Source organism: Rhinolophus hipposideros (assembly GCF_964194185.1).
Source record: "Rhinolophus hipposideros genome assembly, chromosome: 13".
NCBI classification, from domain to species: domain Eukaryota; kingdom Metazoa; phylum Chordata; class Mammalia; order Chiroptera; family Rhinolophidae; genus Rhinolophus; species Rhinolophus hipposideros.
Genome location: NC_138059.1, coordinates 37,760,587 through 37,784,752, shown reverse-complemented (window position 1 = coordinate 37,784,752; position 24,166 = coordinate 37,760,587). Strand labels below are relative to the sequence as shown.

Genomic DNA, 24,166 nt, shown 5'->3' with positions numbered 1-24,166 from the left:
ATTAAGTTACTTATTTGGAAAGCACATATAATCGCCTCAAAAAATAAAACTTGTACCGAGCAAGGCATTAAAAAAGATTCAGCTTGACTTACCTCAATAAATGAATGTGAATTGCAAATTAAAAAAAATAAAGGTATCTTAGCGTTAGAATTCTTTTAAATTAACTGACAGGACTCAACCACAAATAAGATAAACCCTAAAACGTGTCTTGAAGAATTTCTTAATCTATAGGTAAAAATATTTGATTGCTAATTTTCTTTTTAAAATTTCCTTTTGTTTTGCTTCACTGTCAAGTAAATGCCATTATACAGATTTGTTTTTCTGGATGAAGAATTATCTATAAATGAGGTGACTTAACTAACTTAACAAATCTAGCAGCCAAACTGGTATTTAACTTAAGTCTTATGACTGAAGCCTTCTCATTTTTCCTGTAGCATAACTTTGTAGGGTGCATATCACATTCCTGACTACCATGTTTCCTGTGTCTTCACTGCTCTTTCTTATTTTAATTTAGTTTCTCGGTATAAATACTTATTTCCTAGAGAGCTGATTAACAAGGAAGGGTTCTTGTACTGAAATTTTTCCTCTTAAAAATATATTCACTTAAGCCTGTATACTCTTTGAAGCCTTTTCTGCCCTTTTTTCCTTAACCCCACACACCTATTATCCCAAAGAATAATTCACTTATCCCATGGCATCCTCATAAATATTACATTGACCTGTCATGGCCCCTCCTTTACAGCATGCTTTGTGGATCTGATTTGATTCTTTATCCCCAGTGTGGTGAGAGCATAGCAGATGTCCAGGAAATGTATGAATGGATGAGTATACATGTTCCTAGTAAATATATTTTATGGATTTCTTCTTGAATTGCAATTTCCGTGAGCATAGTACTTAAATATTCTTTCTTTCCTTTTTTTTTTTCTTTTTTTTTTTTTTTGAGAATTTACCTTAATAACTCAAATTTGGCCTGGGAATACAGAACTTGAATGTTTATGAAATTTCCAAGTAGAGAATGGACTGAAGTATAATCGAAGAAGAAGCCATGGTTCAACAAAAAGATAATCATAATCTAATAATCATAATCTTAAAGTATGATTGAATTTATTTGTGCTGGATGGAAATAGAGTTAATGCCTAAACATTCTGAGGCAAGTTTATACATTTAAGCTCTTTGATAGAGCAAATCTCAGTTGTTGTCAGAATTGTCTTAAAATTTGTTTTAGAATGTCTTGCTGAATAGAAAGCATGTAAAAATTTCTTTTCTATAGATAAATTTATTTTTGAGAACCGGCTTTCTACACCAGCTGCATGCTAATAGCAATGTGCATGTTGGCTTAACTGAATAAAATGTACTTCATAGATACACTTTCAGAGTGCTATTTTAAAAGTTGCAAGACCTCTATAGTGAAGGTGTTTTTGTAATTTTTTAATGACATTACTAGGTTGGTCCAAAGTAATTGTGGTTTAAAAGGTTAAAAATAGGGCTGCCAGTTAGCTCAGTTGGTTAGAGCCCCGTTGCTTCTAACACCAAGGTTGCTGGTTCTATCCCTGCATGGGCCACTTTGAGCTGTGCCAAAGGGGAAAGGTTAAAAATAATTGCAAAAACCGCAATTACTTTTGCACCAACCTAATACTATAGAATTTGGGGTTAATTCTATGCCTCCACCCCTGGTATCTTTCTCTTCAGTGAATCCATAAACACAAACTGGTGTGCTCAATTTGGGAGGTCCTGGGAAGAGAATAGAAGACATTCAGGTAGTTTCTGTGAGTGCTGGAGAAAGCAAGTTGCGTGTAGGGTGGACTTGAACCAAAAAACAAACCTGAATCCTGGCTCTGCTCCTTTTTAGCTTGTGACTATTGAACAAGTCCCTTTACTTCTCTAAGCTTCACTGGATTCATTTGTGAAATGGACACAAATATTTGCCTCACAGTGTTGTGAGGATTTACTAAGGTGTTGATGGAAGTGCCTGGTGTATGATATGCAGTATGTTACATTAATGAATTAATAGAGTGGTCTTGATCTTTGCTGTTTATAACTGGTCAATTCTCAACTTGTAAATATCACCATTTACTTTTCTACTTCTGTTTCTGCCTAGCACCCTGAAAATCACAACTGGTGACTGTTAAGTACTTGTTTTCCAGTTACCTGTGTATGTGTACTTAGTTGCTTTCTAATCCTTTTCTCCCCAAGTTAACTCCTTTTTTCTATTGCTTTTCCATTCTAATTCAGGTTGCTAACCCCAATCTTGAAACACTTGACTGTCAGTAGATGATCTTACTTCCTTCTAAAATAATTTCATGATGTGAATTTTCTGTTTTCTTCTTTGCATCAACTTTTTCTTTCCATTTTCATAAGGAGAACTATGCTTAGTTCTTTATATTTGTTTCATTTAAACAGTAGTTGGGGAAAAATCAAAATGATTTTTGTATTCTTTGTTCATATTTTGATTAATTGTACCTATAACTTTGTATTTGCTTATTACACTTATATTTTTCTACACATTCTTCTTTGCATTTTGTTACTTATTTAAAAAGCTTTTTTATTTGTCTGTGAGAGACTATGTGATCATTATAAAATTAGGCAGTATCAAAATACTTCACCCTAATACATAGATATAACCAGTACTAAATTTTTGGTGTGTATCTTTGCAGACTAAGAAAAGTGTTTATATATACTTTTTAGAAACCTTTATTTAATAATACATTGCCTCATTTAACAGTTTTCCACATTAAATATTAATCTGTGTTCTCTCAAAAACTGTCTAAAAATCCATTATATGGACATGCCATACTTTACTTAACCCATCTTCTATTGTTGAACATTTAGGTTATTTCTGGATTTTTAGCATTATAGACAAAGCTACAGTGAACTTCTTTATGTGAATAACTTTTACAGTGGTCTAATTATTTTTTGCATGCATTCTTGGAAATAGAATTGAAGTGTAAATGGTCTAAAGTGCTTATTATATAACCAAAAATGGCATTTGGAAACATTCCAGTGTATACTCTTAAGAATATGAGTGCCTCCACCTGAAGCTGAATAATACTAAATGTCAACTATAATTTAAAAAAAAAATATATATGTATATATATAATAAATATATATAAAAAATTTATTATATATATTATTAATGTTTATATATTTATTATATATATTATATATTATTAATATATATAATTATATATATTATATATATTATTAAAATTTATATATATATTATTAAAATATATATATATGTATATATATGTATATATACATATATATGTATATATGTATATAGTCACAGGATGTGGAGTACAGCATAGGGAATAGAGTCAATTGAATTGTAACAGCTGTATAGGATGTCAGAGGGGTAGTAGTTCCCGGGAGGGGCGTTATCACTTTGTGAGAGGTGTAAATGTCTTAACTATTACATTGTTTTGTACACCTGAAACTAATAATAACAACAAAAAAAAGAATATGAATGCCCATTTTCCCCACATCTTACGTGAATAATATATCTTTTTACTTTTTATTTCTTTGATTAGCATGGAGAGCCAACATTTTTCTATTTATTAGTCATTTTCATTTGTTCTTTTGGAATTGCCATTTGTATCTTACCCATTTTTCTTTTGGGATATTCCCCCCTTTTTAATTGATTTACAGGAACCCTTTATATATTAAAAATATCGACCCTTTGTCATATGTTGCAAATATTTTTGTTTAATGCTTTCCTCCCCCCTTGATGTTGAAGTTTAAAATTTTTATGTGGTAAAATGTTTTCTCTTATGATATTTGATTTTTTCATGTTATATTTAACCTTTCCTCTCCATGGCTAGAAATTTAGGTTCTGTTTTTCACTCTTAGAATTAATGCCAGAGGGAAAACTTTTTATATACAGCTCTCCCCCCAATAGTTTATTTCTCAGGATAAATTTCTGTGGTTAAAAATTGCATGGTCAAAGGACAGTGCTTTCTGAAATATTTTATTATACATTACCATTATTTTTCAGTTTTTTAAAATGTATTTCACTGTTTATTGTGACCTTTTGGCATAGTAAGGTTATTTAGTCTCCGAGACTTGTGAAACAATGTTGAAAAAGTGCTTTGTGCTCTCTTATCTCCCCTTCTCTCTTCTCTTGCTTCTCCTCCTGCTTTCTAAACTAGGTGTTCCCCAAACTTTAGTCCTCTGCCCTCTCTTTTTCACAGCATCAATAGGCATCTCCACTTGGATGACCACTAAGTGGTCATTTCTGTCCTGGAGCTCTCTGTTCATCCTGGCATTTCTATTTGTCTGACAAATGCCTGCTTTGTAGATGCCCTGAAGGTACTTCAAGAGAAATATGTTCCAAGCTGATTTCTTCTGCCTCCTAGCATCTGACCGATGGCTTATACTTAAACCTTTGAATTCATCTTACACTCATTTTTATCCACATATTCAGTTGGTTCCTAAATCCTATCTGTTGTACCTCAGTGACCTCTTAACTTCTATCTTCCTCTTTTTATTTCTGTTGTCATTTATTGTGACTCAGGCTTTCGTTACCTTTCACATAGAGACTGTTGTCATACCTTTCTGATTATTATTTTTTCCTTCAATTTTACTTCTTCTGTAGTCTCTCCAGTGTACTGCTTCTTTGTACTAATTAATATTTTCCTATTTAAAAATCTTTGTCTTCCCGTTGCCTATATAATAAAATCTAAACTCTTCAATCTGATGCTTACTTTCCTTTGTTGTTTGGCCTTTCCCCATCTTACCAAATTTCTGTTCTGAACTGCTATACTTATTCCTGGTCCTGCCTCTTCCAGTTTGGGTTCAACTCTTTCTTCTCTGGAATGTGTTTGTATATCATCATCCACTCTCCCTCTTCCTCTCCCCCACAGTCTGACCTACTGCTTTTGCTATAAGGCCCAGCTTGAACTTCTAGTCATTTAACAGTTGTTCCTAGATCTAGTTCCCCCTGGTCAAAATTACCTCCCAACTAAACCTTTTGGTCCTAGGCTGCATCACTTTTTTAAATTAAAAAATATATGTACATTTTTGGTTTGTTTTTCCTGTGCTCTCTTAAACTTTGAGTCCACACATTTGAGTTAATCATATTCCTTGGTCCATAACACTACATGGGTACCAAACCCTTTTCTTGTTTTGTTTTTTCCTTATCAGTCACTTCTGTAATACTCTTTCCGACAGAAACACACTTTAATGTATAATACATGAATTATACGTGGGGGAGGTGCCAAAAAAACGTATACACATGATTTGTATTCATCTTTTGTTATCAGTATGTGTTGATTATTACAATTTTAATACAGTTTTTTTCCTTTCTTAAAATGTGTATACATTTTCTTTGGTACCCTCTGTATGTACTTGTGTGTATAAACTTCGGAATATAGCCATCTTTCTCCTTCACAAAGATGGTTAGTTTTGAGTGCTTCTGTCTTTTAATCCTACTTTGTAAAACAGTAAATAGTAAATGGCCAATAAATGTTTAGTACTTTAAAGTTATTGAAAATTATTACTGGTTTTACTAACTTCTATATTGCTTAAACTGAAACCTGGGGATTTAATTTCAGTTTTACTCTTCCACATCTAGTTATGGAAATTCTGAATCTGACCTATTCTTTCTTTTCCTGTTGCAAACTAAAGACTCTAATCAACTACCCCCCCCCACCTTTTCAATAATTTTTCAACTGTATTCTGCTTTTAGTCTCCCTTCTCAGTTTATTTTTCATGGTTTCTACAGTTATCTTAGAAAAATTCAGATCAAATCAGGCCACTCCTTCCAAAGCTTCAGAAAGAACTCTTAGGAACCAACAAGATCTCGTCTTACTTTTTTCTCCCCTGGTTTTCTACTAAATAATTCCCTACAGCCTCAACTGCAGCTACACGTGACATTTTTCTTAACACATTTTTACTTGCAGAGCTTTGGGCCTTTACTTAACCATTTTTTGCCTTTGAAGTTTCACTTATTGTTAACAACCTTTTTCAAGTATTCAAATGCTACATTCTCCTAGCTGTCCCTTCACCTTTTCCTTTTTTAGCTTCCTTACCACTTTGTTAATACTTTTATAATAGTACTTATCTCATTGTGCTTTGTATTAAAATCTTGTGATACGTGTCTTAATTCCCAGTGTCTGGTTCATTTGTTTTTCTCTCTAACACAAAACATAAAGCCTTGAATGTAGTGAGCAGATTGTAACTGCTTTGAAAAATACTAAAGAAAATTTGTTAGGGATGTGATGGGTAACCAGTTCTACAGTAGTATTTCATTTAAGCTGTGCCAGCTTTATTTTTCAGGTATTACACAATGATTTCTTACAGCTATCAGCACTGTACAGCTGTACAAATACTTTTTGAAATGATGCAGTTTTTATCTGAATTTTGTTGATAATGAAAATATGTACACATTATCGTTTTTTATTTGCTAACTTAACAGCCGTGCTTTTTGGCTAGAGGAGAAGAAATCATTTTTATACATTATCATGAGATTGAGGCTTTCTTAAAAACAAGATCTACCATGCTAAATACATAGGGTTTATAACTAGCTACTATAGTTAAATGGGCCAGACCTTTGCAAATTTAAATTCTGTGTGTCTAATGAAGCAGTTGATGTAAGTGTGGGGGGTGGTGTAGTTCCTGTTTTCTGTGAAAATTAGTATAGACATCAAAAATAAAGAGTTTGATTTTTGTCAAACTCCAGCAGTGGAGAAGATGCTGCCACTTTTAACTACTGGTCCTTCAGCTCAGTGCACACTGATGGCATGTATATGCAAGCATTTTTGTAGGTGCTGTTGGGAATACAAAGTTGTAGGAAATAATACTGTTTTCAGGAACCTTCAGATCTGTTGGCAATAAGCAGGTACACAAATCTTTATAAAGCATAATAGAATGTAAATGCCATGAAGTTGTATGAGGATTTAAAGATAAAACAATATCTAGCTGTGACGCTGCTGAACTGACTGCATTTTGGAGGACTGGTAGGATTTCAAAATAGCAAAGGAGAGAGGACATACTGAGCTCAGGGAGGTAAGGTGGGAAGCCTAGAGCATATTCTGGGGAATAGCTAGTCGTCTGGTTTGACTGTAACAAAGAGAAAGTATAGAAAGAGGTAAAACTGGAGAGAAGACTGGGTCAGGCTAGGGCTGGACTGTGTAGGGCATTGAATACCAGGTTAAGAATTTGGGATTTAATTTGGCCAGGGAACCTTTGGTTTTCGAATAGAGAATTACCTGATCATAGTTGTAGTTAAAGAATATTAATCTTGGGCCAGCCCGGTGGCCCAAGTGGTTGGAGCGCCGTGCTTTTAATGCCGAGGACGCTGGTTTGATTCCCACATGGGCCAGTGAGCTGCGCCCTCTATTGCTAAGATTGTGAATAACAGCTCTCCGTGGGCTGCCGTGAGTGGTCCACCGACTGCCTCAGCCGGGAGAGCGCAAGGCTCATAATACAGCATGGGCCAGGGAGCTGTTTCCAACACAACTAGACTGAGAAACAACGGCTTGAACCGGAGTGGGGTGGTGGGGAAGAGGTGGAAGAATGGGGGAAGAAAAAAGAATATTAATCTTGCATTGTGTGTAACTAGAGAGGACTTGTTTAAAACTCGAGGTCCATATTCTTCCCTTCTCTAAAGAAAGACCTTTTGTAACTCCCAGTGTGGCTCTTCTGGTTTTCCAAATTAATTTTCTTAAATCCTCAACTATGGCTTAGTTGTTCTTAAATACCTTGGTGAGTTTCTCTGTCAAGCCTAACCTATTTGAAACTGCCTGTACTGACACCCTAAATTAATCACAGCTTTACTCTCATTTCCTTCAGTATTCGAAGAATCATTTTGAGTATATTTTATACTTATTATTATTACCATATGTTTTAATTTTTTTTCTCATTTTTCAATGGTTTTCCCAAAATACGTAATAAAGTCCACGAGTGAACTGGTTCTAGAATATTTCTGAGGTAGCAAAATATAATGGAAAGAGCATGCATGCATTTTTACAAAAACTAGCTGTGAGACCATGAGAAAATTGCTGAACTAGCCCATGACTCAATACACTTTTTTGTAAAATGGATCACTTAACAAATTTGAAATTATTTAACAGAATAGTAAAATATGGACGTGCTTAGCACATGTGTAGGTGTTGAGTAAATGTTAGTTTTTCCTTTCTTGTCTAAGACTAGAATAATGCATGTGAATCTACTTTTCAGTAATAGGCACATTTGGTTTTTTGGAGAGATTTTTAAAAAATTACTATGGGTTCTCTCTAAATGTGATTCAAAATTTGAAGTTTCAATTCTTCTCAGTCCAGATTTACATGAATTTAAAATTAAAATATAAAAGCTTTTTTTCCCCCCTAAGAAATGAACTTGTTAACAGCGATCCTTTATCACTGTTAATTTCTGCAATGCATGTTGTATGGTTGATTTGCTACAGTGGCCAAAATCCTAGTGGAAAGGGGAGGAAATAATTTTGTTATCAATGGAATAAGTAAAATTTACTAAAATTTCAAATTTAATTTGCTGAACTTTCAAGTATTTTTTCTTTATTACCCTACTATGTTATTGAAAGTCTTACCTAGAATTCCCTGATTATTATCGTGCTTACTAAACTATAGAATTTTTGAAATTAAGAACTGTCTTGTCCTGTGCATATGTATGGTAGGCACTCAGAATGGTTGTTCATTTGACTTAGATGCATTAGGAGAGGGTGTCATTTGCTCTAATACTTACATAATTATTGTGTTTCCCTAAAATAAGACCTAGCCGAACCATCAGCTCTAATGCGTCTTTTGGAGCAAAAATTAATATAAGACCTGGTCTTAATATAATGTAAGACTGGATATAATATAATACCGCCTCTTACATTAATTTTTGCTCTAAAAGACACATTAGAGCCGATGGTCAGGCTAGGTCTTATTTTCGGGGAAACACGGTACCCAGGAAGGGTGTACCTCTGATAGTTTATTACTGTTTGGTTTTACCTCTTCTTTCCCCATTTTTAAGGTACCCAGGAAGGGTGTACTTCTGATTGTTACTGTTTGTTTTTACCTCTTCTTTCTCCACTTTGTTGCTCCCTTTCCTTTTACAATTTCTGAGAAGTCTCAATTCATCAGTAACACAGATTTTAAAATCTTGATTCCTATTAAGACAGTAAAAAGTTTGATTGAAAATTAATTGTAGGCAAGTATGGCTTGCTGCTGCTGCTTCTCCTCCTCCTCCCCTGCCTCTTCTCCCTTTTTTCCCCTCCTCCTGTCATTTGTGTGAAATCTATTCAGTGCCTGAGCTGAGATTAGAATCCAGCTCTTGTGGTTCATAGTTCATTAGTTTTTCCAGTATAATGCACAGTTGAATACTAAAGCTCACTGATACCAGATGTCATGGGTACATGTAAGAAATTAATTGATGATTTTTTGTTTTAAACTCACCTTCAAGGATGAGATAAGGAGTATTGATTTTCAGTAAGAAGAACTGGGCCATAATATTTTGTGACAGTTGGGCTCTCTTCTCAATTGTAAAAAGTATTCTTTCTCTTTTTAAAAAGAATTTTCACCTCTTCTAGTATTACATTTTTAACAGGTGGTATACACTCCACTGAAGAACATACTACTTTAGAAACAAGATGTTACTAAAAGACTAGGGTGGAACATGGACAATTCAAATGCAGTTCTTGTCTATAGTTGTGAAGGAAATAACTTGAAACTTTAGATTGTTTAATTTTTTAAAATTGATATATAACGCTGGCTTTATGAAAGTTAAGAGATTTGGGGCGGGGTGTGCTTTTGCTGTGTTTGTTACATCTTTAACTATGAATTAAGACTTCCAGACACTATTTGCTGGAAAAGAAAACAAAGGAAGCGAATTGGAAAACTGTTAGAATTTATAGAGTCCTGTGAAGAAGAAAAAAACAAAAACCAGAAATGTCAATAGTTTTCTTATTAATAGTAACAAATTAATTTAAAAATATAATGTGAAAAGAGATAGATTCAAAATAGCAACAGAAAGTATAAAATATCTGGGAACCTACTTACAAAATGTAACACTCTTTCTGAGATGAAACCTACAAATTTAACTGGACCATAAAAGATTTGAAACCTTGAGAAGAGATGCTGTCAGCCTGACTAGGAGCACTCAAAACTATAAAGGTGTTAATTTATTCTAAATTGATTTATGGGTGTAATGTAAGTTCCATCAAAAGTTCAGTGGATCTTGTTTATTCTTTCCTTTATTCATTGTAATTGAAAAATGGTTCTAAACCTTAGCTGCACATTACAATTACCTGAGGAGTTTTAAAATATTCCAGTGCCCAAACCATATACCACATACCCCAGACCAATAAAATCAGACTATCTGGTGGAGGACTCTAGGTATCAGCTTAAATCTTTATATTTATTATCAGAGTCCATTGGTTTCAATATTGGTTTTTGAATATCTGTTTTAAGCAGTTTTAATTGTAGTAATTGATGTGTTATAACTTTTATTATTTCTTAGATCTTCAAAACAAAAAGGAAATTTGCTATTTTTTAAAAAAATAGAATAAAACTCATTCTAACCAGCAATTACCATGGGTTAATTGGACATGTGTAAATCTAAGATATATTGTGGGATCTTAGTGATCTTGTTTTTGTTTTTCCTATATCTTGAAGCATTTTGGTATTTCATTCTTAGGAATTATTTAACCAAAAAAAAGAAAAATGCAAGAGTGATGTAATTGCCTGGATGGCGATGCAATAATGAAATAAATCATCACTTTTGCATAATTTTTCAGTTATATTATTGCATTGTCCAAAGCATTTCATCATCTTCAAGAAGATAAAAAAGCAATTTGGAGATATCCTTCTTAGTCTTTTTTATTCAAGCTTTCATTTAACATATTTGAGAATTTAGATTTCTTCATTTTCAATTTTCCATCTTTAATGGGAAAGAAAAAATTGGCAAAGGTAGACATTTCAAAATTGTTAGACAAGTCAGAAGATGAGTGCAAAGAAACAACAGCACTTAAACTAATGGTGGTAAATCATTATAAGTGAAATCTCATAGACTGAGTCTTCAGATGATGATTTTCTAGCTGAGTTTTCTCAAAACTCAGAATTAGGAAGTAAACAATATTCCTAAAGACAGAAATGGAAATACAGTTGACCCTTGAACAACATGGGTTCAAACGGCTTGTGTCCACTTATACAAAGATTTTTTTTTTCAATGAATAACCTGTACTGTTTTCAGTCTGAGGTTGGGACTCAAATGCGTTGATCTATGACATTTTATATAAGGGACTTGAGCATGGATTTTGGGATCTGGCGGGGGGGGGGGGTCCTGAAATCAGTCCCCCTTGGATACTGAGCAACAACTTAAGCTTTTGGGGAGTCAAAAGTTATATGCTGATTTTTGACTGTGCAGGGGATTGGTGCTCCAACCTCTGCGTCATTCAAGGTTAATTGTATTACAGGTTCATGCATGATAGCTTATGAGCAGTTAGTTGCATTCAAAGGGTGCTGCTATTTTGGATATACGTACCTTCAATACAAGAGAAATATGAAATTATATGTTTAAAGTTTTATATTTAGATTGCTCTTAAAGATGTATTTTTTGCTATCCTTTTATTTCTGTAAATTAGTCATAAAATGGCTTAAAATATTAAAAATAGGTAGATTTTATCTATTAAAAATAGATAAAAAGGGTATTTTGGACCCAGATAGTAAATTGGGATGACTGTTTTTTTCTGGTATAATGAAGATGAACACTTCCCTCTGTTCCCAGTGTTTAGCTAAGGTTGAGAACCATTGTTCTTAGTAGACTTCTTCCTGAGAAAAAAAGAGATTAGGTAAAACAGTTTTGAAAGTTAAGTAATGGGGGATAGTCTAGACTAGTTCTACCAGGTGCATGGTACTGACACAAGAATTACAAAACAGATTAATGTATTAGACTAGACAGCCCAGAAGCAAATGTTAGAATATATACAATTTATTATGCTAAATAATTAGGTTTGATTATTGTCCCGACCCGCGGGACACTACACGAGGGACCCCGAAGCACCTAGAAGGGAGGAAAATGGGAGACACAAAGACCGGAGACAAGACAGGAGTTCTGATCAAGTCTCTCTTTATTGCAGCTCAATCATGGGTTATATACATTTTTTTTGCTGGGTGGAGGGGCATTAATGTAAGCAGAGTTGCCGCAGGATAACGGTCTTAAGCCATCTGGACACACCCTACAGAATGTGGGTGTTATCTAAAGACCCAAGTAACTTCCTCTATCTCATGCTTCTCAGTCATGTGATGGTGCCTTACAGGCACCTGCCCTCTACAGGTCCCCCTTTTCTGTTTTATAAAAAGGAGCTCTGAGCCCCTAGGGAACTGTGCCTGTCTTAGGTTGGGACAGTCCATCTCTGTGAAACCTGGTACAGCGACAGGTTTTTGATTTTTTTATGTTACTTAGAGAGCTGTCCTCTTACCCGTCATTGGCTATCCAGTTCATCTCACAGGGGAGGAGTCCTGTTTTATGACTTCTGTTATTGGAGATAGGGATCTCCTCGCTCTTGCATCTCCAGTCGGGTGTAATGGACCTGTATGGGGTTGGCCTGCAAGGCCTCTGTTTGTTGTCTGAGAAAACACATGAGTTTATTGAGGAGGATGGGTCCCAGTGATAGTAGGATAAAGCACCCGAGTATGGGGCCAAGCAGGGGTAGGAAGTAGGGTAAAAGTCCATTGAATCCGGTCCAGAGAGGGTTGGAAAGGAGGTCTCTTCTTCTTTTTTCAAGGTCTTCTTGTCATTTTTGATTCTGTCACGAACAATTCCAGATTTGTTAGCATAAAAACAACATTTTTCTCTGAGGGCCAGGCAGATGCCCCCTTTTTCTGCAATAAGTAAATCTAATCCCCTCCTGTTTTGGAGGACAACTTCTTGTAGAGAATCAACCTGATCTTGAAGATCTTGGATAGTTTCTGAGAGTACCTGGACATCTGATATGAGTTGCCCAGATAATTTATGGTATTGTACTAGGGAATGTCCTATCCCCGCGGACCCGGTGGCAAGTGCGGTGGTGATGCCTAGACCCGCTAATGAGGGAATAAAATGGACTGCACGTTTAGTGCGTCCTGCAATATGTTTGAAAGTCGGGATAGGGACTGGCTCATCTCCTGGAATGATGGATACATCTGGGAGGAGGGAGCCTAGGGTACAAACTCCTGTCCAGTTTTGTGGTAAATAGGTGTAGGCATAATTATTTCCACAAATATATACCGATCCATTGGGTGCACACATAGAAGAGGATACATTAATGAAGGAGGAGCAATTTGTAAAGGAGAGGCTTCCTAAAATAACCTCTGTAGTATCGTTTTGAGTGGGAGAGAGGATGCACGGGGTATTGTTAAAGCCAAGGGGTTGGACTAAAAAAGGGAGAGCTATGTTGCATGAATTATTGGTATTAGAGGTGACAAAGGGGTAGGATATAGCTAATGGTAAAGGGGTGCCTTGTAGTAAACACAGCCAGCAGTCTGTGGCATAGGATGAATTAACAGAAAGCAATAACTTGTGGGTAGGACTAAGAATGTCAAAAGTCTGAGGATCAATGTCCATGTGACCCGGTTTTTTAGGGTGGGCCAAAGGGTGATAGGTAAGTTTAGGGTTAAGGGTCTTTTGTATTTCAGCAAATTTTTTAATGCGTTTTTCATTGGATTGGAGATCGGCTGGACCCCCGCCGTCAGAAACATATGGTATAGGGGATTCGATCTGCCAGCAAATATTTTTTCCTAACATATTAGATGCCGCGCAGGGTGCGGGTTTATAGGAGCCAATGCCAACCGCAGCAGGGGTATTGGGGAGAGGAAGTACAGACCCATTTGGTTGTGGATGCAGTCTCAGATGTGATGAGGTATGCTATTTTGTCTTGACAACTTACGGTTTTGAGGACCGAGGTAGATGGTGCCCCCCGAAGGTTACCTCCGTCGCAGTCACATGGGGGTCGTTGTCCCGTTAGCTGTCTGAGCTTGTTGATGTCAACTTTTCCAGGGTCAAGACCAGAACGGACGAGAGGCAAGACCAGTAGCAGGAGCCAGAGTGTAGCAGTCATTTTTGTGCCTGTCGTGAAAGATGGCTTCTCAGGGAGCGGGGCTGTCCCTGGAATGGGGGTTAACATCTATTTGTTTTATAAGTCTCTCGGGAAGTCACCGGGCAGCTTGGGTTTTATTATCGAAAATGCAGACTGATCCTCGTCCCCAAATGAGGACGGGATCTGGGCCTGACCATCGATTTGTTATGGGGTCTCGCCACAAAACGGAGGCGAAATTGTCAGCTGTGGTTGGATGCCAGAGGCGCTCAGCGGCAGTTTTTGAGTTTTGGTCGAGTTGCAGGAAGTTTAGAATAAAAAGTGCATGAGCAACAACATTTTTGGGGGAATTTTTTATAGTGTACAATTCTCCACTTTTTAACTTATTTATAGTGATTTTGAGTGTTTGGTGAGCGCGTTCAACAATGCCTTGGCCCTGAGGATTATAAGGGATGCCAGTAATGTGATGGATCTGTAAAGTGGAGCAAAAGGATTGGAAATTTTTTCCTGTGTAGCCTGGCCCATTGTCTGTTTTGATAGTCTTAGGCTTGCCCATTACTGATAGGCAAGTGAGGACATGAGAAATAACATGTTTGTTGGCTTCACCTGTTTGTGTGGATGCAAAAATACGCTGAAGGTATCAACTGTAACATGAAGATATTTAAGTTTGCCAAATTCAGGGACATGGGTAATGTCCATTTGCCAGATTTCATTGGGAACAAGGCCTCTAGGGTTTACTCCTAAGTGAGGGGTAGGTAGATTTGTGACACAAGCAGGGCATTGTTTTACTATTTGTCGGGCTTGTTCACGTGTGATCTTAAACATTAATCGTAATGTCTGAGCGTTGAGGTGGTGTATAGAGTGAGCTTGTTGAGCCTGATCAACAGTGGAGACGAAGGAAACAGTTGTTTTGTGGGTGGCTATATCTGATAGATTTCCTGTAGAAAGGGGGCCTGGAAGCCCGGTGTGGGCTCTAAGGTGACCTATAAAAAATGGATAAGATCGGGCATGGATGGCCTTTTGAACCTGTAAGAAAAGGTGTATGGCGGTGGAGGTGGGTTTAATGAATGCAGTAGTTTCTAGTAAAGGAAGTGACTGTGCAATATAAGCGCTGTCTGTGTAAATATTAATTGGATTGTTAGAGAATTTTTGCATAACTGAGAGGACAGCGAAAAGCTCCACAATCTGGGCTGATTTATAAGGGGTTTGAATGGCCTGAGTTTGATTGTTAACAGTGAAGGCAGCTATGCCTGTAGAAGATCCATCAGTAAAAACTGTAAGAGCATTTGGTAATGGTTTTTGAGAAGTATTTTTTGGAAATATAAAGGGATGAAACCTAAGAAAATGTAAGAGCTTATTAGAGGGATAATGGTTGTCAATGTGCCCTAAGAAGGAGGCGCAGGCTAATAACCACTGGTCTGTTGTTTGTAAGAGCCAATTAATTTCTGTTTTTGTATAAGGTTGAATGATTATGTCGGGCTCCTTACTGAAGTATCGGCGTCTGTTTTCTCTGCCAATTGTGATAAGTTTTGCAACTAACAAATAATATGGTATTATAGTTTTTTCGGGGGAGGCAGGGAGATGCGACCACATCAAAGGTGCTGTTTGCCAAAAGACACCGGTGGGTGTGTGTGGCGTGGCACAGATGATAAACCTAAGGGGCTGAGTATAGTCGATAAAGGTGATAAATTGTTGACTGATGGCCTCTTCTACTCTTTTTATCGCAAGCAGACCTTCCTTAGTTAGCTTGCGTGGGGAGGTTGGGTTTGAGTCTCCTTGTAATATATCAAAGAGAGGTTTTAGTTCTCCTGTAGTAAGTTTTAAGTATGGACGGATCCAATTTATATCACCTAATAATTTTTGGAAATCGTTTAAAGAGTTTAAATGGGTGGTTTTGAGTTGAATTTTTTGAGTTTTAATATATTTATCCTGGAGTTCAAAACCAAGATAGGTGTAGGGATCTTTTAACTGAATTTTATTGGGAGCTATTTGTAAGCCTTTGTTTTGTAGGCTTATTGACAAGAGCGTCACAGCATAAAAGGAGGTCAGATCCATTCTTGCCAGCTATTAAGATATCATCCATATAATGAATAATATAAAGAGGGGGCCACTGAGTTCGAATGGGATCGATGGCCAGAGCAACAAATTTTTGACAGAGTGTCGGGCTGTTGGCCATGCCCTGAGGTAAGACCTTCCACTGAAATCTCTGCATGGGCCCTTGGAAATTAGTTACAGGTATGCTGAAAGCAAAACGTTGTCGATCTTGAGGGTGTAGAGGGATAGTGAAGAAGCAGTCTTTGAGGTCAATAATGATTTTTAAGGATCCCGAGGGAATAGCTACAGGGGTAGTTAGGCCTGGTTGAAGGGCGCCCATAATTATCATCGTTTTATTGACTTCCCTAAGGTCTTGGAGAAGTCTCCAATTTCCAGATTTCTTTTTTATGACAAAGATAGGTGTGTTCCAGGGGGAGTTACTGGGCTCTAGATGCCCTGCCGCCAATTGTTCCTGCACTAACTGATTGGCAGCATTTAGTTTTTTTGAACTTAGTGGCCACTGATCCACCCATATGGGCGAGTTGTCTTTCCAGGATATAGGGTCAGCATGGGGTGCAGGTTGGTCAGAGGCCACTAGTGAAAATGTCCTAAGCCTAATCGAGGCAGGCGCTGGGCAGTAGACAGGAGTCTTTTAATTCCCTGTCCTTGTTTTCCTAATCCCTGACCTGGGAGAAACCCTTGTTTTAACATCTGGGTGGTTATCTTGGAATTGGGGCTGAACATGATTACTCCCATTTGGGATAATATGTCACGGCCCCACAGATTTACTGGGAGGTTGGGTACAACGTAAGGTTGTACTGTGCCAGAGTTATTTTCTTTATCTAGCCATGTTAGGAACTTGGCACTTTGTTTGGGGTTAGTTGTTTGTCCTATGCCTTGTAGGTGAGTAAGTGTGTCAGAAAGGGGCCAAGAAAGCGGCCAGTCTTCTTGTCTAATAATGGTTGCATCAGCACCAGTGTCAATAAGGCCTTTAAAGGTTTTTCCATCAAGTTTTAAATCTAGCATGGGCTTATTGGGGGAGAGATTTTGAATCCAATAAGCATCTGAGGATCCAAAATTCTTTTTGTTTCTAGGCTCATTGCTGGCAGATTTATGGGTGGTCTGGAGTGGGAGAAGGAGTAGCTGAGCTATTCTCTGTCCCGGTTGTATAGAAATGAGAGAGGAAGTGGAGGAGGCTACAGTCTGTATTTCTCCCGTAAAATCATTATCTATAACACCAGGGTAAATATATAGGCCTTGTAGGCTCGAATTACCTCTTCCGATTATTAGACCAAAAGTGTTTGGTGGTAGGGGTCCGGTGACACCCGTAGGTAGTATCTGAGGTCCCATGTCAGGAGTTAATATTGATTTGGAGGAGGGACTGAGGTCCAGTCCTGCACTGCCAGGGGTTGCTCGGAGGAGAATTGAGACGGGACAAAGTTTTGTTGTGGATGAACAAACCGAGTCGCCCCAAGGTTTGGATTCTCTGTAGGGGCCTGGGGCTGGCCCCTCAGGAAGTTTCCCTGCTGGGGCAGGAGAGGATTGCCGTGGGCATCTATTTTTGATATACATTGATTGGCCCAATGTTTGCCTCTCCTGCATCTGGGACATACTCGTGGGGGCAATATGGGTGTGGGAGTGGGTTGGCCTAATGGTGTCTGACGAGGGGTTGGGCATTGTTTGGCGAAATGTCCGGGCTTGCCACATGAAAAACAATTGTTTTTGCCTTTAGACGGATTAAATAATGAATCTTTTAAAGCTGCCCCGATAGCGAGGCCCATTTGGTGACCAGGACCAATATCAGTGCATAGGCGAATGTAATCAGAGAGTGAACCCTTTTTTCTGGGGCGGATGGCTGCCTGACAGGCAGAATTGGCATTTTCAAAAGCTAATTTGAAAAAATCACTATCAGTTTCTGTGCTACCAAGGAGTCTTTCAGTGGCGTTGGTTAGGCGACTGATGAAGTCAGCATAAGGTTCATCTGGCCTCTGGCTAATACTAGTGAGTTGAGTTGTGGCCGGCCCCTTAGGGAGACGTTTTTTCCATGCCTTAGTAGCGGCAAGGTGAATTTGAGAAAAAAGGCCAGATGGATATTGTAGTTGAGCTTCATTTGTATCGTAGGGCTTAAAGCCCCTGAGCTTATCATAGGTCCAATCAGTGCACTCGCCTCCCGCTTCTGCGTTGCGGCGTGCAGTTTCTTTACAGGCCTCAGTAAACTCAGATTTCCAGAGAACATAATCGCCCCCCGATAGGGTGGCATGGGCCAAATAGTGCCAATCGTGGGTGGTTAACCAGAGGTCATCTAGGGATTGTAAAATTGAGAGTGTAAAGGGGGCCGTGGGGCCATATTCGTCCACCGCTTTTTTGAGTTCTTTTGTGGTTTTTAAATCAAGGCGCTTATCGTGTCTGGCAGGTTCTTTATTGTCTCTGTTGGGGTCTTCATCACTATCTGCACTGCCTCCTTCAGTTTTTATTGGGGGGAATTCAATAACAGGGAAAAGATTAAGAGGGGTTTTTTTATTTGAGATGGGAAATTTTTTTGTAGGATTTATGGAAAGGGGGGGGAATTTTTTGAGTAGCAGCAGAGGAGAGTTGTAAATCTAACTGTTGAAGTCGTTTAAGGAGAGTTAGATGTTGTTTTTTGAGTTGAACGGTTCTTTGTAATTGTTGGACTTGGTGGGAGAGGAGAGTTTGATCAGGATCGTGGATAGGAGCTAAAGGCATTTGGGGATTATAAGGAGGGGGCAATTGATTAGAGGCCAGAGACTGCCAGTCAGGATTATGATATTTAGCGGCAGCTTCCTCTAAATCAGCCTCGTCCTCAGGGCTTAACTGATCGTCCTCAGGTGGGCTAGAATTTACATTAAGATCAGGACAATTAGGTGGTAGGGGAGGATATAAGGGCTTACTAGGATCTTTTTTGGTGGTCTCAGGATCTTCAGGAGGCATTGAAATAGAAATAGAATCTGAATTGTGGGGGGACTTAGAAGAGGGGTCCTGTAAGGAGGAGGAGGGGCGGGAAGCGTTTTGTAAAAATGTGTTTCCTTCTTGTAACACTCGGTCGATGTCAGGGGTGTAGCGATCTACCATAAGTAGCTCATTAGTGCAATTCCAATAAGTGAAAGCAGTGATGGGGATTTTTTCAGGGCCAAAAGTTTTATAAAAGTCATTAAGGGCATCTCCAACCCTTTTCCATCTTTTGTGGTCTATGGTTCCTTCCTGAGGGAGCCAAGGGCAAACATCTTTTAAGAAATTAAAAAAGATAACTAAATTTTTTTCTTGACTTTAACTCTCCTTATTTGTAAGGACTCTTTTAGTCCTGAGATAAACTTGTCATGAACACTAACCTCTTGTCCCATTATGAGAAGGAATAAAGACTCTCCTCACGTAGGCAGTCGGTTGGTACAATCCGCCAACACGGACCCAAACGAGACGGCACGGATGGTAACGACCCGCAGACGAATGTCTTTTGGGACTCACCCGGCCGGAGCGACGGGGGTGTTGGGGTGAGAGGAGAGAAAGCCCTTACGTGAGCAATCGGTTGGTATAATCCGCCAACACGGATCCCGAGAGGCGTCGCGGCTGGTAACGACCCTGAGGCGAAAGCCAGTAGGGACTCAACCGGTCGGGAAATCCTCTGGGTGGACGATTGGAGCTCAAAGTAAGCAGGCCAAATCTCGCTCAAACGGTCCCAAACACCTAGAAAACTGTCTTGTTGGTGAACGACTAAAACCCAAAGTGAGCTGAGAGCAGATAAAAAGGGAGGCTGGGACAACAGGTGTCTAAGTGTCTGAGGGGAAGCCTGTAGACTATACATAAGACTAGAACACAAATATATGTCCCATTTTTTGAAGGAGTCGTCCGCTTACCTGTACAGATCTCCCACAAGTTGGGTAGTCTTATGGTGATCAAAGAAGAAATATGCTGCAGCTCCTTAGACCAGACGAACTCAGGTGTCTCGTCTTCTAGGAGACTTCAGGCCCCACGTTGGGCGCCTGTTGTCTCGACCCGCGGTACACTACACGAGGGACCCCGAAGCACCTAGAAGGGAGGAAAATGGGAGACACAAAGACCGGAGACAAGACAGGAGTTCTGATCAAGTCTCTCTTTATTGCAGCTCAATCATGGGTTATATACATTTTTTTTGCTGGGTGGAGGGGCATTAACGTAAGCAGGGTTGCCGCAGGATAACGGTCTTAAGCCATCTGGACACACCCTACAGAAGAATGTGGGTGTTATCTAAAGACCCAAGTAACTTCCTCTATCTCATGCTTCTCAGTCATGTGATGGTGCCTTACAGGCACCTGCCCTCTACAGATTATTAATACTTTTAATAAGAGCTACCCTTGTTCACTACTTGTTGAACATTTTATATGCATTATCTCATTTAATCTTTTATGTGCATTATCTAATTACTCCTTTCCCTGGCATAACTGCTATTATTATTTCCATTTATAAGTGAGAAAACTTGAGGTCATATATAGTGCTTAATGAATCTGGGCCAGTTAATTAGTTCTTTTGTGATGCAAATATTTGAAAAGAAAAAGGAATTTTTTTCCTATGCCAGAGTAAGTTTCAGATGGATGCAAGAATTAAATGTGAAATTCATATCATAAGACATGGATAATAAATAGGTATATCTGAGATCTGGATAAGGGAAGCTTAGGAGTAATGGAAGAAAATCACAAGAGGAAAAGATCTATAAGTTTAACTACTTAAGAAATAAAACTGCCTCTGTCAAACACCATAAACAAAATTATAGATTAATATAGGAGGGAAAGTAAAGAAATAAATGGTTAATAGTCTTTATATGTAAAGTAGTCATACAGATTAATAACCCTTAAATAATGATCTTAGAAATATAAGTGGATATTAAACACATTAGAAAGTGGTTTTAAAAAAAAAAGGAAAGTGGTTGACCTTACTAGTAGCTATGAAATAAAAAATTCAATTAAATTGAAAGTACTATTCTTTGCTGTCTTAGGACCTTTGTCCATAGTGTTAGTTACCTTTGTATGACTGGCTGACTCTTCATACTTTAAGACGTAGTATAGACCATGTTTCCTCAAAAATAAGACCTAGCCGGACCATCAGCTCTAATGTGTCTTTTGGAGCAAAAATTAATATAAGGACCGGTCTTATATAATAACCGGTCTTATAGGTCTTATAGTAAAATAAGACCGGGTCTTGTATTAATTCTTGCTCCAAAAAACGCATTAGGGATGATTGTCCGGTTAGGCCTTATTGTCTGGGAAACACAGTAGAACCACCTCAGTGAGGCCTTTTTGAACTATAGCAGGTGCATTTCGTTATAATGTTGATGAGATTAGTGTCCTAGGAACTAAACTCTTGTTTATGATAAAATTGGTTTCACTTAAAGTCACAGAAGTGTACTCAATAACTTTTTCCCTGTATCTTGGCACCTTGCTGATTTCCTTCTTTGCACTAACCTTTCAGAATCACCTATTTGTTTACTTATTGTCTTTCTCCTCCACTAGACTGTATGCTCTGAGAGGAAAAGAATAATATCTGGTATGTAGAAAGTGTTCAATATATAATTGTTGAATAAACAAACAGAATGAATAAAAGAGAAGTGAATGATATGAATAAAATGAGATACCATTTTTAAAATCCCGTTTGTCTAAATTTTTAAAGAAAAATACTTGCTGAGGCGATGGGATAGGTACAGTGATTGTGCTGCTTGGTAAATTGGTGTTACCTTTCAGAATGGAAATTTTGTAAAAGATAGCAAAAGCCTTAAACATTCATGCCTTTTGACCCAGTAATTTTACTTCTTGGAATCTGTCCTAAAGAAGTTATCGCTCCCAGAGGGTGGGAAACTTTCTTCCTAGCTCTTCCTATATTCCTTCCTCAGAAAAGTAGACAGCTCCTATTGGACCACTTTTATAGTTGTCCTCTGCTTCCTCTTTATTGTGTGGCTCAGTGAGTAAGATATGCAAATCTTTGGCTAAGTCTGGTAATCTTGTATTCTAGCACTCTCACAAAAGTCTTTGACATTCTTAACTGCTTGGGGCATCTCAGTGTGCTGGTGGTAAATTTTGATTTGGGCTTTGGGAGAAGGCCCAGAGACTCTGCTTAAAGGGTAAAGCCCTAATCCAGTTTACCAATTTATTGCCTGGGGTTATCAAGCAATAATCCAACTAAAAGTGGTGCATTAATTTCCCTTTTGATAACCTCCACCCATTCACCCCTTCCCTCACTGTACCCCCGACCCCCAACCTTACATTCTTGCCAGTAAGAGACATATATTTTTATATGGGTCACGGTCAGAGTTTGAAAGCTATTCTAGCCAAATACCAGTTAATAATGCCCCAGATTTCTCTTACGTTGAATCATTCTTAAATGGGGGAAAGATTTATGAACAGAGATGCAGGCTTAATATATTGCAAAATTTGAACAATGAAACATTATCAGGAGACTCACTAAATCATGAAAACCTGTCCTTTCAGGTTGTTTACTTAAGATTGTATCCTCTTATCTTTCTTCAGTATTTTTAGGGTTTGCAGTGAAGGTTCAGAGGTTAGCAATAGGTTTCTTAGTTCTTGTGGAGTCAATGGAGCCTTGGGGAATAATTAGCATATTGTAATCAACTAGTAACAGCATAAAGGAATCAGATTTTAGCCCCGGTTCTTTTTGGGCAAGTTACTTAACTCCTTTGTCACTGTTTACATATCTATAAAATGGAGCTAATAGTGTATAATTATTTATAAGGCTACCCTGACTAGGAAATACGGTAATGCATGCAAAGAGCTCAGCTCCTAGCTTGGGCTCCCAGTGAATAAAGTTAATTCCAGGCTGTTTTGCCTTAGTTCCTCCTTCAGCTCACATTTCAATTAATATTATTAGATACATCTTGGGGAGATAATAAAAACTTCTTTAGTTACTTCACAGGAGTTTGAGACAGTTAAAATCAGGATATAATACATGTGAAAAGCACTGCACAAATTTGTGGTGGTATATTATTCCAGTAGTAGCAATAATAAGTAAACCTATTTGCATTGCATATGAGCTGATTAATAATTGTCCAAATGAGTAGAATCAGCAGTTGATTCAGATGGGAAAGATACTTTCAGTTCTATAAAAGTACCAACCAACCTCTTTTCTGCCTTTGGACCTTTGCAGTTATTTCTTTTGCCTGGAATATTCTTACTCTCCCCACCCTTCATGTCTGCATGTCTAGTTCTTTCTTATCAGGTAAAATAGTACCATTTAAGAAAGGCCTTCCCTAACCATCCAATCTGAGTAGCTTTCAGTTGATTTTTTTAAAAATCACTTTAAAAAATCATAACATTAATTACTACTTGGTTCTTGATTTTGTTTTCTGTTTGCCCCTCACCCAACTAGGATGGAAGCCTTGAAGAAGGGGGACCTTGCCTGTGTCATTCATTTTTTTCCCTGCACTTAGATTAGTGCCTAACAGAATTAAAACTTGTTGAATGTTTGAATATAAAGTACGAAAAATTACCCATAATTGTACTTCCCAGAGATAAATAACCATTGTTGGTATTATGTTATATAGTTTTCTAATTTTATTTTCTGTACGTGTGCTTACATATTTACAAGTGTGTATGATTATGCATTTATACCATATTTCATTGAGTCTAAAGAGGAACATTGTTTTACTATATTTTATGTCTGAAATTGTGATTCATATAATAAAGGGTATGCTGTGATTTAACTGGCAGCATTTTTTTTTTTGGTGGCACATAAAATGAGGATGTGTCTTAAAATGTAAAGCATCTTAGATTTGATGAAATATGGTATATATTTAAAACAAAACTGATATAATGATGTTTAGTTCTTTCCACACCTAAATGTCTTGAGTATTTCCCCATATTGCTATATTTAGAACTCATTCTTAACAGATATGCAGCATCTCATTCAGGGTGTATCATAAATTGTTCAACCAATTCCTGTTGATGGACATTTGGACCTTTCTGATTTTTTTTCCTGTTATAAACAGTGCTGTGTTGAATATCCATGCACATATTTTTATGTACTTGAGTGAAATTTCTTTTGGTTAAATACTTAGATCAGTTTTTCTATGCACATATTTTCTATAGTTATGAGGGTGCCTGTTTCCCTATACCCTCAGTATGG

The 24,166-nt window shown here is 37.7% G+C and overlaps 1 protein-coding gene across 3 annotated transcripts in view; it reads left to right on the top strand.

Annotated features, from left to right (window-relative positions):
* The window catches only part of PLEKHF2 (pleckstrin homology and FYVE domain containing 2), a 136,328-nt gene that overhangs the window by 1,296 nt on the left and 110,866 nt on the right, over nucleotides 1–24,166 (top strand). The window lies entirely within an intron of this gene.